At 43.3% G+C, this 12,829-nt stretch overlaps 1 protein-coding gene across 2 annotated transcripts in view; it reads left to right on the plus strand.

Annotated features, from left to right (window-relative positions):
• Nucleotides 1–12,829, plus strand: part of CNKSR1 (connector enhancer of kinase suppressor of Ras 1) — a 59,311-nt gene that overhangs the window by 15,971 nt on the left and 30,511 nt on the right. The gene's annotated exons all lie outside the window — the stretch shown is intronic.

The following is a 12,829-nucleotide window of genomic DNA, read 5'->3' on the forward strand; positions in this document are numbered from 1 at the left end:
GGGGCATTGGGTGGACAATTCTGAGCCTCAGTTCCCCTTTCTATAAAATGGAGATGATGACAGTTACATTTCAGCTTTGTTTTAAGGGTTCGAGATAATAAAGTGCCTGGCATACTGCCTGGCACATTTTAAGTTCTCAAATGGTAGCCATTGTTACTGTGTTCTGATTTTAACAGTATGTTGAATGAATGGATTCCCAGTGAACCAATCTTCAGTTATAGCTTTGATTATTCTCCTCTTTGAAAGAATCTGATGAAGGCATCCTCTCCTCAGGAAAATGTTTGCCTATAATTTCAGGGAATTTATGGAAGTCCCCATGGACCCCAAGCTAAAAGACCCTGAGGGCTCCTTTGAGTACGTCTGTACTAAAGCTCCTAAGTCCAAAGTGGGCTGTACATGAGGAGACTTCTCAAGTACTTATACCTTTTTGTTTCTTGACCTGGGTGCTGGTTAGACAGGTGTGTTTACTTCGTAAAAATTCATCAAGCTGCACTTACAATTTTTATTCTTTTCTCTAGGTATTCATGTTTCAGTAAAAATTGTATGTTTAAAAAACGTGCTTTGGGGCTGGACACTACCATGCCAGCTTTGTCAGAGGCAGAAGAAAAGGACAAATACTTTGAAATCAGACACTTCACCTTCCTGTGTGACTTTCATGAGTGCCCTAACCTCTCAAATCCAGTTTGTCATGTGTATAAAATAGAAATGATACCTGACTTGGAGCACTGTGAAGATGAAGTGAGATGATGTATGTAGAAATGCATGGCACGCTCAACAAATGATTGCTTCCCACTCCCTTTGGAGGACTCAAAGGGAATGACTCTGAGCTGCTTTTATTGCTAATTTATATCCCTGATAGATAATAGTTTTTCTATTTAATTTAGCTTATATTTTTCCACAATTATTTGAAAAATATATTCCATTACTATAATGTCCTGCCTGGCTCTTTGCCCTGCACAGGTCTACTTCTTAACTAACAACCCCTTGGCTCAGTTTTTCCTCTTTCTATTTGCTAACAGTGTGACAGTAATTCAGAATGCCTGCTGTCTCTCTGACACAGACTGCCATGCCTGGAAATTTGGAGAGTACCAATAAGTGCCAGATACTAGAATAACATGCCATTTCTCCTAACTTTGGGTAGAAGGCAGGGAGAGTGTTAGCTAACCAGGTGATTCGAGAGGTGACAGTAGCAGTGAGAAGAGCATGGCAACAACGGCTAAAACTCTGATGACAAGCATAGAATTAGACCGCAGTGGTTGGCAACTCTGGCTGCACATTAGGATTTTCACTTGGGGAGGTAAATTAGTGAAACAGAACTGACGAATTCTGCTCTGGCCATTATGAAGTAACAGAGCCTAGACTTCTCTTCCTGCCTTAAACAATTGAAATGCCAGGCATTGTACAACTAGCAGTGCAGGACAGTGATCCCTGGGAGAAGGAAATCAAATGAGGTAAGCCTCGTTTGATTACTTCCTGGAGAGAATCTTTAGGCTGCCACACAAGAAGGGATATCTAAACTGCGTCCAGCAACTTGCCTGCATTGAGAAGACAGAATTCAGAGTTCAAGAGGCCAAGCCAGTTAGAATTCAGAATATCAGAAAGAGTGGCAACTAAACCAAAAAAAGAGCTCCAGACATTTTCAGAGAGTTTTCTTCACGATACAGGCTGAGCATTGATCGGTACATGCTTGTGATCAGTGCAGAACTACCTGAGAGCAGGAAAGACCCTCTGAAATGACTGGGCAGAACAGTCCTCAGAGCTCACACCAGGAATACCTGATATTCCCACTAGTCAAAATGGAAAGAAGTAACCCAACGTTCACAGAAATGCATACATTAGTAGCGAGGCCAACTTGGTCCAAACCAAAGGCTATTTTAGACCTGCCTAACAAAGTGTAAAAGTAAGTCTTGAAAGGATAAATTTTTTTCTAAGTAATATAACGTGCCAGAACAAAACTCAAAAAACAAAAAATTCCAGTCCTCAATAATGTAAAATTCACAGTGTCTGCCATCCAATTTATAAGTATTAGGCATATAAAGAAGCAGGAAAATACAACCCATGATGAAGAGAAAAACCAATAAAAACAGACCTCAGAAATAACACAAATGATAGAATAGTATACAAAGATGTTAAATATACTTCATATGTATATTTGAAGGTGGAGGAAAGCATGAACATGGTAAAGAGAGAAGATGTAGAATATAAATACATGTTTCAAAGTGAACTTTGAGAGGTGAAAAATATAATTACAGAGATAAAAAATAATACACAGAAATTAGACATTACAGAAGAAAAGATAGAGACCTTGAAGCTAAACAAAATGAAGCAAAAAGGGGAAAAAAGACTAGAAAGAATGAACACTACGTTAGAGAGCTGTGAAACATCAAGTGGCCTATATAAGTACAAATGGAGTCCCAGAAGAGGAGGAGAGTTTTGGGGACAAAGAAAATATCTGAAGAAATAATGGTCAAAATATTTCTCCAAATTTGATGAAAATTCCCACAGACTGTGCGGTAGTTGGCTTAAACTCCCTTATCAGTGTTCAGCAATTTAAAAAGTACAAATTATCAATAAATGCATCTTCAATGATAATGCAAAACAAGCCAGCCCCTTCCTCAGAAAGCACATACTGGCCTTTCAGCCAGAACCACCTTCTTTTAGTAATTCACCAAAATTGCCAACACAAAGGGAAGGAGGAGAGACACCTATTATATGTTCTGTAGGCCTTTTAGAAAACATGGAGTTGTTCCTTCAGCCACATACCTACGAATCTACAAGGTGATACTGGGCACTTTGGGCAAAATGGAATGCTCTACAAGTGTTACCAGAGGAAGCCAGAAGAGTCTGCAAGGTTACCCAGCATGCTGCTGGCTTGTTGTAAACAAACAAGTTAAGGGCAAGATTCTTGCCAAGAGAATTAATGTACCTATTGAATATATGATGCATTCTAAGGACCCAGATAGCTTCCTGAAGCATGTGAAAGAAAACGATCAGAAAAAGAAAAAAGCCAAAGAGAAAGGAACTCAGGCACGGCTGAAGCGCCAGCCAGCCTGCTCCACCCAGAGAAGCACACTTTGCAAGAACCAGTAGAAAGGAGCCTGTGCTGCTGGAACCCATTCCCTGTGAGTTCGGGCATGAGAGGTGTAAAAACATAAAAGACCTCTGGACTGTAAAAACGTTTCTCTTGAGTAGAAGTGGGGCATCCCCTCCCCAAAATAAATATTTAAAACAAGCCAAAAAAAAGTACAAACAGTATGGTTACATTTTATGTTAATAAAATCTAGAATAAATATGAGAGAAAGCAGACCAGAGGCCACCTGGGATGGAGTTGGGAAGGCGGTAGGAGGACCCATGAACAACGAGCTTGAGGAGACTTTGGGAGATGACGCGCATATTCATGGGTTTCATACATGCATCAGAATTCACCAAATGATGTACTTAAATCTGTGTATTTTATTTTATATCAATTATACTTCAGTAAAGCCATTTAAATTTTAATTTAATGTTAGTTAAAATTTTAATTTAAACTGCTGTCTGGGATCCATCACATATTAGTTCAATGAGAATTTCAGTAGGTAGGGCCCTCACATTAATATTTCTTGTATTAGTAATTCGTACATGAAAACAAGGTAAAATAGTGCAGTTGAAAAACAGAATTGGTCACAGTGTGAGATGGGTAGAAAATGTGATGCATAATGTGCGGTAGCTTTCAGATTTGCTTATCTCCAAACACCCAGGAGCACAGGCCCCATTTCAGAACCCCACCCCACACTCAAGGCCTACTTCACCTGCAGACTTCTACCTCATGTTAGAACTTAGCTGTGTCTCTGAGAAACAGAAAGAAGGCGTAATGCATTAAATAATTATTAGGTATCTTACTCTAGGGCAGGGCAACAAAGGCATCCAGGATTGACAGTGGACCTGCTAGAATCATAAGCAAAATTTTATGTGTACATGCATTTTTCCATGGAGACAGTTCATAACATTTAGCAAAAGTCCAAAAGACTACAAACCACTATTCTAGTCACATGAGGAACCATTGCAGGACAACTCTGGGGGCAGGGTAGATGGGGCGGCTATTGAAAGGAAAAGGATAGACACCAAAGGGACTGGAAAGCTAAGCCACAGATGAGCCCAAGGTGGCTGGAGGTGGTTGGTTGTCCCCTGGCCATGGGCTCTGGTCCTTCTCTTGCTGGCTCCTTTCATGTCTGCGTAGGATATATGGGACACAGATGAGTCCCAGGGCCTTTCCAAGATGGGAACGCTAATAGACATCCCAAAGGGTTATCACTACAGCACAAGGGCCAATAGGAAATAAATGCTGGCTGGTACTCAGATGGGAGGAGAAATGAAACATCCCTGTATCAATTCTGGCCCTGGGAAAAGAGGAAAACAAAATCTCCTTTAAGAATTCATAACTTACAAATTAGCTCTCAGGAAATCTGATGTCAAATCACATGGCTTATATAATCGTAAAATCCTCAAGAAAAGAACTTGATTGAAAGTGGTACAGGTTAATAGTACCAACACATTATTGACAGAAATAAATGCAAATTGTCTCTGAAGGAACTCAGGCCTCAAATACTTCCTACAAATTTCTAGGCAATATGAACAGCTCATGGTAAAAATAACAAAACACAAATGGTAGCAAGATACCGTGAGTGAGAACAAGTAGAAATTAGAGACAGCAGAAACAGACCTTCAAAGATACTGGAATCACCAGACACACAACATAAAATAACCTTGTTTAATATGTTTAAAGAAGTAAAAGAGAAGCTTGATACTACGTGGGAACTAGTAAATTTGAAAAAGAACCAAACACAATTTCTGAAAGTGAAAAAATATGTTCATTGGAGTTGAAAACTCAGTAGACAGACTAATCATTAGGTTAGAATTGCTGGGCTAACTGGTGAGAGACACAGCCTATGACTGCCAAATGAGCAGAGGTGAAGTTTGGGGATCAATCCCAAAAATGTTTTTTAAAAAAAGGGAGGGGAGGGAAAGTATAACAAATATAATGCACATTACAAATGAGAGAAAAAGCAAAAATATATTAATCTCAATGAATGAGCTCAATTCTCCGGTTCAAAGATAAAGGAGGTCAGACCAAATGAAAGAACAAAATCCAGCAACATTCTGTTTACAAAAGACAGATCTAAAACATCAAACACATTGACAAAGTTTAGAAAAAGAAATACTAGAGGAAAAAAAGATGAAATAACAATATTAAGGCAAAAAGCCTCACTAGAGATAATAGAGGGTCACTATATAATGATAAAGTTCAATTCATCAGAGAGAGAAAGAGAACATTTCTAAATCGGCATGCACTTAATAATGGGCCTCAAAATGCAACAGAGAAATGGACAAAACCATTATCCCATAGTGGGATATTTTAACATGCCTCTCTTAGTAATTGATAAATCAAATAAACAAAAATTCAGTAAGGACATGGGAGGCTGAACCACACAACTAATAAGCTCCGTATGTTCCGGTCATCTATTTGTCTATCCCTACTGTCAATATTTCTGTGTCTTGATTTCTGAAGAATTAAATAAATTACCCCTTAATATCATCTTTGGCCACAATAGGTGTCAGTGAGAGCAGCCTGCCATTACTTAACCTGTGACCTTACCAAATGCAGCCACTTCACCTCTGTGAGGCTGTTACCTCTTCTAAAGAGTGACCATAATAATAAACTATTTGTCCAAGTTGTTTTGCAAACCAAATGAGAATAACGCATATGATAAACTACAAGGAAGACTATAAATGAAAGAATTACTGCTCTTACCGATTAACTTGTGTTACAAAGCACCAAGCGTCAAGGTAACTGAGCATCGGGGAGGCCACCAGGTGGAAGAGCAGCACCCAGGCGTCCAGGGAGTGCACAGTGATGCGGCAGGAAGGTGGTGAGGACCCGTGGGGTATTGAAGCTGGGAAAACAGCCGTTGGGTGAAGGCGGAGCAGAAAGGCTTCTTGGATGGCGAAGCCTGCCCTCTGGTGGATGAGCCTGGAATACAATCAGGCTGGGGCTTCCCGGGTGTACCTAGGGGAAACCCCTCCCAGTAAACCATTCTGAGTGGCTATACCCCCTCAATTCCAGGACTTGCTTCCTGTAGACATTGTAGGGTAGGGTAGGATAATTTGAAAGCAAAATTACCATTGTGACCTGCACCTCACAGTACCGAGCTCACCAATCTCAGGGGCCTGTTGGGGCAGTCTCTAAGGAGGAAGAGTTTGACCATGGATCCCACAGTGCGTCAGGAAACAACGCTGGGCCTAGGCTCCCACCTCCTGGTGACTGTTCTCTTTTTGATCCCTGGGGCTGGCAAGGACGGCCTTTCTAAGTATGGTTGGAACATCAGGAGGCCAAGTGGAGCAGATAACTCAGGGTCCAGGCCCGTTCTGGCAGAAAGTTTTATTCTCACTGTCTCCCAAAGGCATTTCAAGATTATCAGGGCTCTGGAACTCATGGGTGCTTAATATTGTTTGCAGAACAAATGTTGGAAGGAGAAGGTGGGAAAGGGAGCCTGAAGTCAAATAGAATAGAAAGAGATGTGCTGGGGGAGCTGCTCGAAAGCCCTTCAGGCGGCCTTGGGACCTCTGCCTGGGATCTCCAAGGGAAATGGGAAAGAGGTGGAATTGACCGGGTCTGTCCCGAGGGTATTATATTGCTCAGTTCCCTGAAAGCAGATGCTGAAACAGAGCTTGGGGTCCAAGGTGTTTATTAGGTAACAACCCCTGTGAAGGAAGGGGCAGGAACCAAGCCCAGGCAGAGGAAGAAGCCGAGCTACACGGCAGGCCTGGCACAGCCTCGCTCTACAACCCTCACAGGGCAGTGAGGCTTGGCAGTCGGTGTCTTGCTTCAGGCTAGAATGGCCAGACCTTTATACCCCACCATTTTCAGTCACCAGATACAGGCTGCCCTGGAAGGGCGCGACCTTGGGTGAAGGGGGTCTCAGCCACTGAGGCTGACCCTGAAGGGGGAGACAGCTGCAGGCCTTTCTTGAAAGTTGGTGTCTCCCACAAACACCTTGCTGCTGCTCCAGTCTGCTTCCCCAGCTACATCCAAGGAGCAGTTCCTTCAGGAGCCCACTGCCCTCTTCCTGAGGGAGGCTGGACAAAAGACTGTTCTTGGGACGAACGACAGCCCCACCACTGCAGATGGGCCTGGGGCTGCAGTAGATTCCCATCATCTCCCTCCCCATCCATCCATTTCAGACGCCCCTCCCCCTCAGCGGCCACCTCTGCTGGCCTTGGTGGCTCACACGGTGGCATGATCCAGACCCTCGTCTTCAAGGAGCCTGCCCCTGGTTGCCAGGCCCTTCTCAGACCAGTCGCATTTACAGTTACAACTGGGCCAGAGTGTACCAAGAAGCACCCAAGTAGATCACACAGGAACCACATTTGTCCCCATCCCCGCTGGGCAACAGCATCCACACTCCTACTTACAATCAGGATCAAACAGCCCTGCCAGGACCGTGACCCTTTTCTGCTTGACTGCCCATCCCTGGATACAAGGAGCTCGGAGCACCCAGGAGGCAGACGAAGCTTCTAATTCAGTACAACTCTTTTGGGCAAAAGTGTGCCCCCTTTGAGCACCAGGGCCTCTAGCCATGCAGAGCCCAGAGGGCAGGGCTGGGGAGCACAGGGTCTCCAGTGGGTTATTAGAGTAATAGTAAGTGGGGTCCCTCCCGCCTCCACCCTTTTCTCCTGTTCTCCTATAATCTTGCCTTTGGGAACACAGTGCCACATAAAGGTCATAGAGTCAGCCAGTCATTTGGAGCCAGTATTGCCCAAGAGTGTCCCACTTTGGGCCAATCGGCCAGGCCTTTATATCCTAGCCTGCCTCAATTACCAGATGTGGGCCACCCCAAGAAGGACAAGAGCTCGGGTAAAGGGGCTTTTAGCAGCTGAGGCGACCCTGAAGAAGGTGACGGCCACTGGCAGCCGGCTGACCACACTGCCTCCAGATGGGGGCAGTAAGCCCTTCCCTGAGGATGCATCAGAAGTGAAGGACCCAGATTATCCACACAGCCTCACCCCCTTGCCACCTTTTTCCATTAAAATTTGCTCTTCTCACAGACCCAAGATGACCAGAATAGTTCTGAGAATCGCATCGAAGGTCATCTAGAGGAGGAAAAGGGCCATTTCTTCCTGTCTCCTTGAGAACAAGGAAACCTTTCCTAGAACCCTGCAGCAGACGTTCCCTCATGTTTCACCGGAAACATGAAACCAGAAAAGGAAATTGTATGGTTTTGGAAGGCCTTCTGGGACCCGAAGTTTGTATCACTCTGGTCCCAAGACCCAGCCTCTCAAGAGAGCCTCTCTAGCCCCCTCCACAGTCTCTCCAGTGTTTCTTCAAACTCCATTCATGAAACAAGGGTATTGAGTACCCACTAACTACAGGGCACTGATCCAGGTGCTTGGGACACATCAGAGATCAAAACAAAGATCCCTGCCTTCATCGGACTTACATTCTAGCAGGGGAGATATTTATGAGGATTAATAAATTATTTAGTACGTTAGAATGTAGTAAGTTTTGAAAAAATTAAAAAGCTGCAAATATTAAGTAGAGTGGGGTGAAGAGGACTGGGAATCCTGCAGAAAGGGGCTGAAATTATGAACTGAAGTGGTCGGGGTAGGTCTCACTGGGGTGGGATTTAAACAAAGTCTTACAGGCAGTGAAGGAGTTCGCACAGTGGGGAGCTAAAGGAAATGCATTCCAGGCAGAGAGGCAAAGGCCCTGTGGTAGACAGGGTCAGTGTGTTGTAGGAACTGGCAAGGAGGCCAGAAGTACCCAGGTCAAAGAGGGGGGAGAGTCTGAGTAAGGCCTGAGAGCTAACAGGGCCTGTGCATAGTCTTGCAAGCCACTGAGGACTTTGGCTTTCTTGGAGTGAAATGGGGAGCCTTTTTCAGGGATTTGAGCAGAGAAGTGGACGTGATTGACTTCTTTTTTAGTATTAGTATTGAAGTATAGCTGATATACAATATTACACTAGCTTCAAGTATACAACATAGTGATTCAACAGTTATATACATTATTAAATCCTCACCCCAACTAGTGTATTTACTGTCAACATAGAAAAATGCTACAGAACTATTGACTGTATTCTCTAGGCTGTATTTTCATCCCCATGACTAATTTATATTATCACTGAGATTTTGTGTCTCTTTATCCCCATAATCTCTTTCACCCACCCTCACCCATGGTAACCACCAGTCACGTCTCAGTGTCTATGAGTCTACTGTTGTTTGGTTCATTTTGTTTTGTTTTGATTTTAGACCTCACATATAAGTGAAATCATATGGTATTTGTCTTTCTCCAGTGACTGACTTCTGTTTTTAAAGGATTGATGTTGCTGGTGGGTTGAGATAAACTATTAGGGGTGAGGTTAGGAGAAGGGAGACTTAGAGGCTTTTGCAGTAATCCAGGCAAGAGATGACGGTTTGGACAAGTGTGTAGCAGTGGAGTGGGACAGAGTGACCTACATCTGGATGTATTATGAAAATAGAGCCAACAGGTGTTGCTGAGGGATTCAATGTGGAATGTGAAAGAAAGAGACATGTCCAAGATTACTTCAAGGTTTTGGAAGGATGCTGAGATGGAGAACGATCAACTGAGGTGAGACCTTGGAAGAGATGTGAGGAGACAGGAGATAGATCAGTAATTTTGTTTTGGACATGTTGAATCTTGGGTTTCTAGATATTAGCATCAGTTCAAAACCAATGTCTAGTAATTCCTAAAAGGCTGGAGTTTCGCTTCCCCACTCCGTGGGGGAAGATTTCTTGTACAATCCTGTGGCAGTGCTACAAGGTCCTTCCTTAAGGGACCTGGCCTCCTATTCAATCAGGACTTCAGGTCTGTGAACTAGCTTAGGTCTGAAAATGAGCCAAAAGGCTGAGATAGACTTTTGACAATTCAAGTTAGACTTCTGGACAAAAGACATGGAGGCTTTTCTGTCATATAATTCAATAACATTTAATAAGCGGCTCATCTATTCCATTCCTGGGGACACTCTGTTCAAAGGTCCCTGCAAGTCAAAGCACTATAATGATCACCTCTCCACGTTACTGTGAGGGCCCCACTTCAGCCCTGCAACTTGGCCTCTGCCCCTCTAAAGCCCCATCATCCTCAGTGAAATCAGGGAGCTCACCTTCCAATATTACCTAACCTACAAAGGCCCCACCATAACATTTTTCAAGGATATTGAAATTGCTACCACTAATGCTTTTCTCAACACCTTGGTAAGAAACAACCCTCTGAGCCCTCTTACAGAAAGTACTTGGTGGAATTAGGGAGCATGCGATAAATCTCCAATATTCCTGTCTTCTTAAATGTTAGATGCAATAACCAGGAAAATGCTGGCATCTCAACCTCACTGAATAGAGCTCATTTAGTTTTGACCCACCAACCAAGCAAACTGTTCAAGGTACTTTCAGCTGCACTGGATAACACATTAAGTGTATAATCTCTAGTAAGGGCACTCCAGTCAATAAAATCAGTCTGCCTCTGAGTTATCTTTTTTCCTCCTTGACTCCACCCAGATCTACTAAACTAGATTTTCTGAGGCCAGAGGCCTGGCATCTGTCTTGCTAAGAAGCTCCCCGGGGAAATTTTATATAGCCAACTGGAATCCACCAGAGAATAGCATTGGGGAACCACTGATCTAATCCTCAGATCAGACTCTAAGGCTCAAGAGAGAAAGTGACTTGCTCCTGACCAAGGTGAGTTCATGTCAAAGTCAGGAACCAGACCTTTGGTCCCCTGACTTCTTATGGGAATTTCTCCTGCTCTTCCAGGCCAGCTTTGCAACAAACCTGAGGATCTTTGGTCAGCATTTTTGAGAAATGAGTGTGGAGGCGGGTCAGGATGGTGAGCAAACGGCAGCTTCAATGTTCAGTGCTACAGGCCCTGTGATGACTGTGACCATAGCTTTGGAGAAAATGATGTGTCTCCTTCCTATTTATTTTGATTGTTGGTGACTGAAAAATCAACTGAACAGGGTTAAGCCAACAGGAAATACATTGGCTTGCCGACTGTAAAGACCATGTGCAGGTCTGCTGTAGACATGAGCAGACACACAGGCTCTCCTCGGGGTCTCTGACTCTCACTGCCGCTTCCTCTCTGCTGACTCAGTCTTCAGGAAACTGGACTCTTGGGGCTCTGTCTTCCCAGGTTCCTGCACAGCAGGGAAGAGAGAGAAGCTGTCTCAACAGTCCCAGCAAAAGTCTCATTGGCTATAACTGAGTTACATGTCCATCTTTATTTTATTTTATTTTATTTTTTTTCCTCGATAATTATTTTTTATTGAAGGGTAGTTGACACACAGTATTACATTAGTTTCAGGTGTACAACACAGTGATTCAACATTTATATACATGATAATTCTAGGTACCAGCTATCACCATACCAAGTTGTTACAATATTTTGACATGTCCATCTTTAAATGAAGCCCTGGAGCCAGAGAAATGTGATAGGCTTTTTTACTCAGGCCTAGGTCGTTACCCTGTTTTGGAGAGCACAAGGATGAAAAAGGTGGCCAAGGTGAGGGTAAGATTGATAGAAGAAAGATGAGTGATCGCTGAGTGGCAAAAGCCACCAGTATTCACAGTGCTGGAATGGTGGCTCTGACAACGACCGGGAGAAGGCGGCAGTTATAATCCAAGAGTAACACTATGGTATTAGCTACAATGCTACAGTGGTTTGAGAGACGATGGTGCTAACACCCATCTTTCGGGTCTGCTCAGCCCTCGATCTCCATTTCCCTGGGAATTTCCCTCCTCAAATATAAAAGAGTAGGTTCCTATAGTCAGGGATACTCGGTGTGAAACAACACTTCCCTGGTCATGGCTCAGTGCCCCTTAGAACTGGAGAGAGGGATCCCTGCCCTTAAAAGGCCCCTGATATCAACAGCACCCCAAAAGGCATTTATTAGAGACCATATGGGCATTTGTCACTCAGGACCCAGTGCTCAGGGCTGAATAGTATAATCTGTAGTCCCCAACATCTGCTCTCATGCCAGCTCCAGAGAGACAAATGCCTCTCCACGTCCCTGGCCCTGTGTGCTTGTAACAAAATGCTGCATCCAAATGCCACGGAAGTTTGAGCTGTCTGCTGACACTGCAGACAGCCACTGGTGGGAGTATGGAGAACACAGAGTGAGGAACGCACTTAGGTAAGAGAAAGGACAAATTAATTAACTTGTCAAATCCTTCCTCTCAGAGAGCATGAATGCACAGGGAAGTATTGTTTCCCAGCAAATGCTGGGCATCCATTTTCTTGCTTCACTTTGTGTTCCCAGTTGTAGCATAGCACTTGCATTAGTGGCGTGTGATGGCTGAGGAACATTCTGAAAGTTAAACAATGGATTTTGCTCTTACATGTGTAAATGGAGTCTAGGCATAATATGCAAGTAGCATGGTGCCAATTCTTAACTGTTATATGTTAGACATTGTTCTATGAGATGGTGAGAATTGTGAGATAAGCGAGATTTGTATGATGCCATTACATATATTCTGCATTAAGGATTTCTCATGTACACCCCATTCAAATGTTTGAAAATGCTATGCAACATTCATAATCTCTAAATTTAAATATTGATATAAGAATTTTATTTTCAGTTCTGTTTGCTACTACCTCAGCAGAGTAAAGTTTCACCAAATTGAAATTTTAAAAAACGAAAGTAAAAAAAAAACACAACATACTGGACAGGTCTGCTTATGCATTACTGTCAGTAGACTACATATTATGTGAAACTTTTCATTATAGCAACATAATTGGTAATTTTGCTGAAATCAAGGCAAGAAAAATACATTTTATGGAATAAAA

Source organism: Manis pentadactyla, chromosome 4, assembly GCF_030020395.1.
Source record: "Manis pentadactyla isolate mManPen7 chromosome 4, mManPen7.hap1, whole genome shotgun sequence".
NCBI classification, from domain to species: Eukaryota; Metazoa; Chordata; class Mammalia; order Pholidota; family Manidae; genus Manis; species Manis pentadactyla.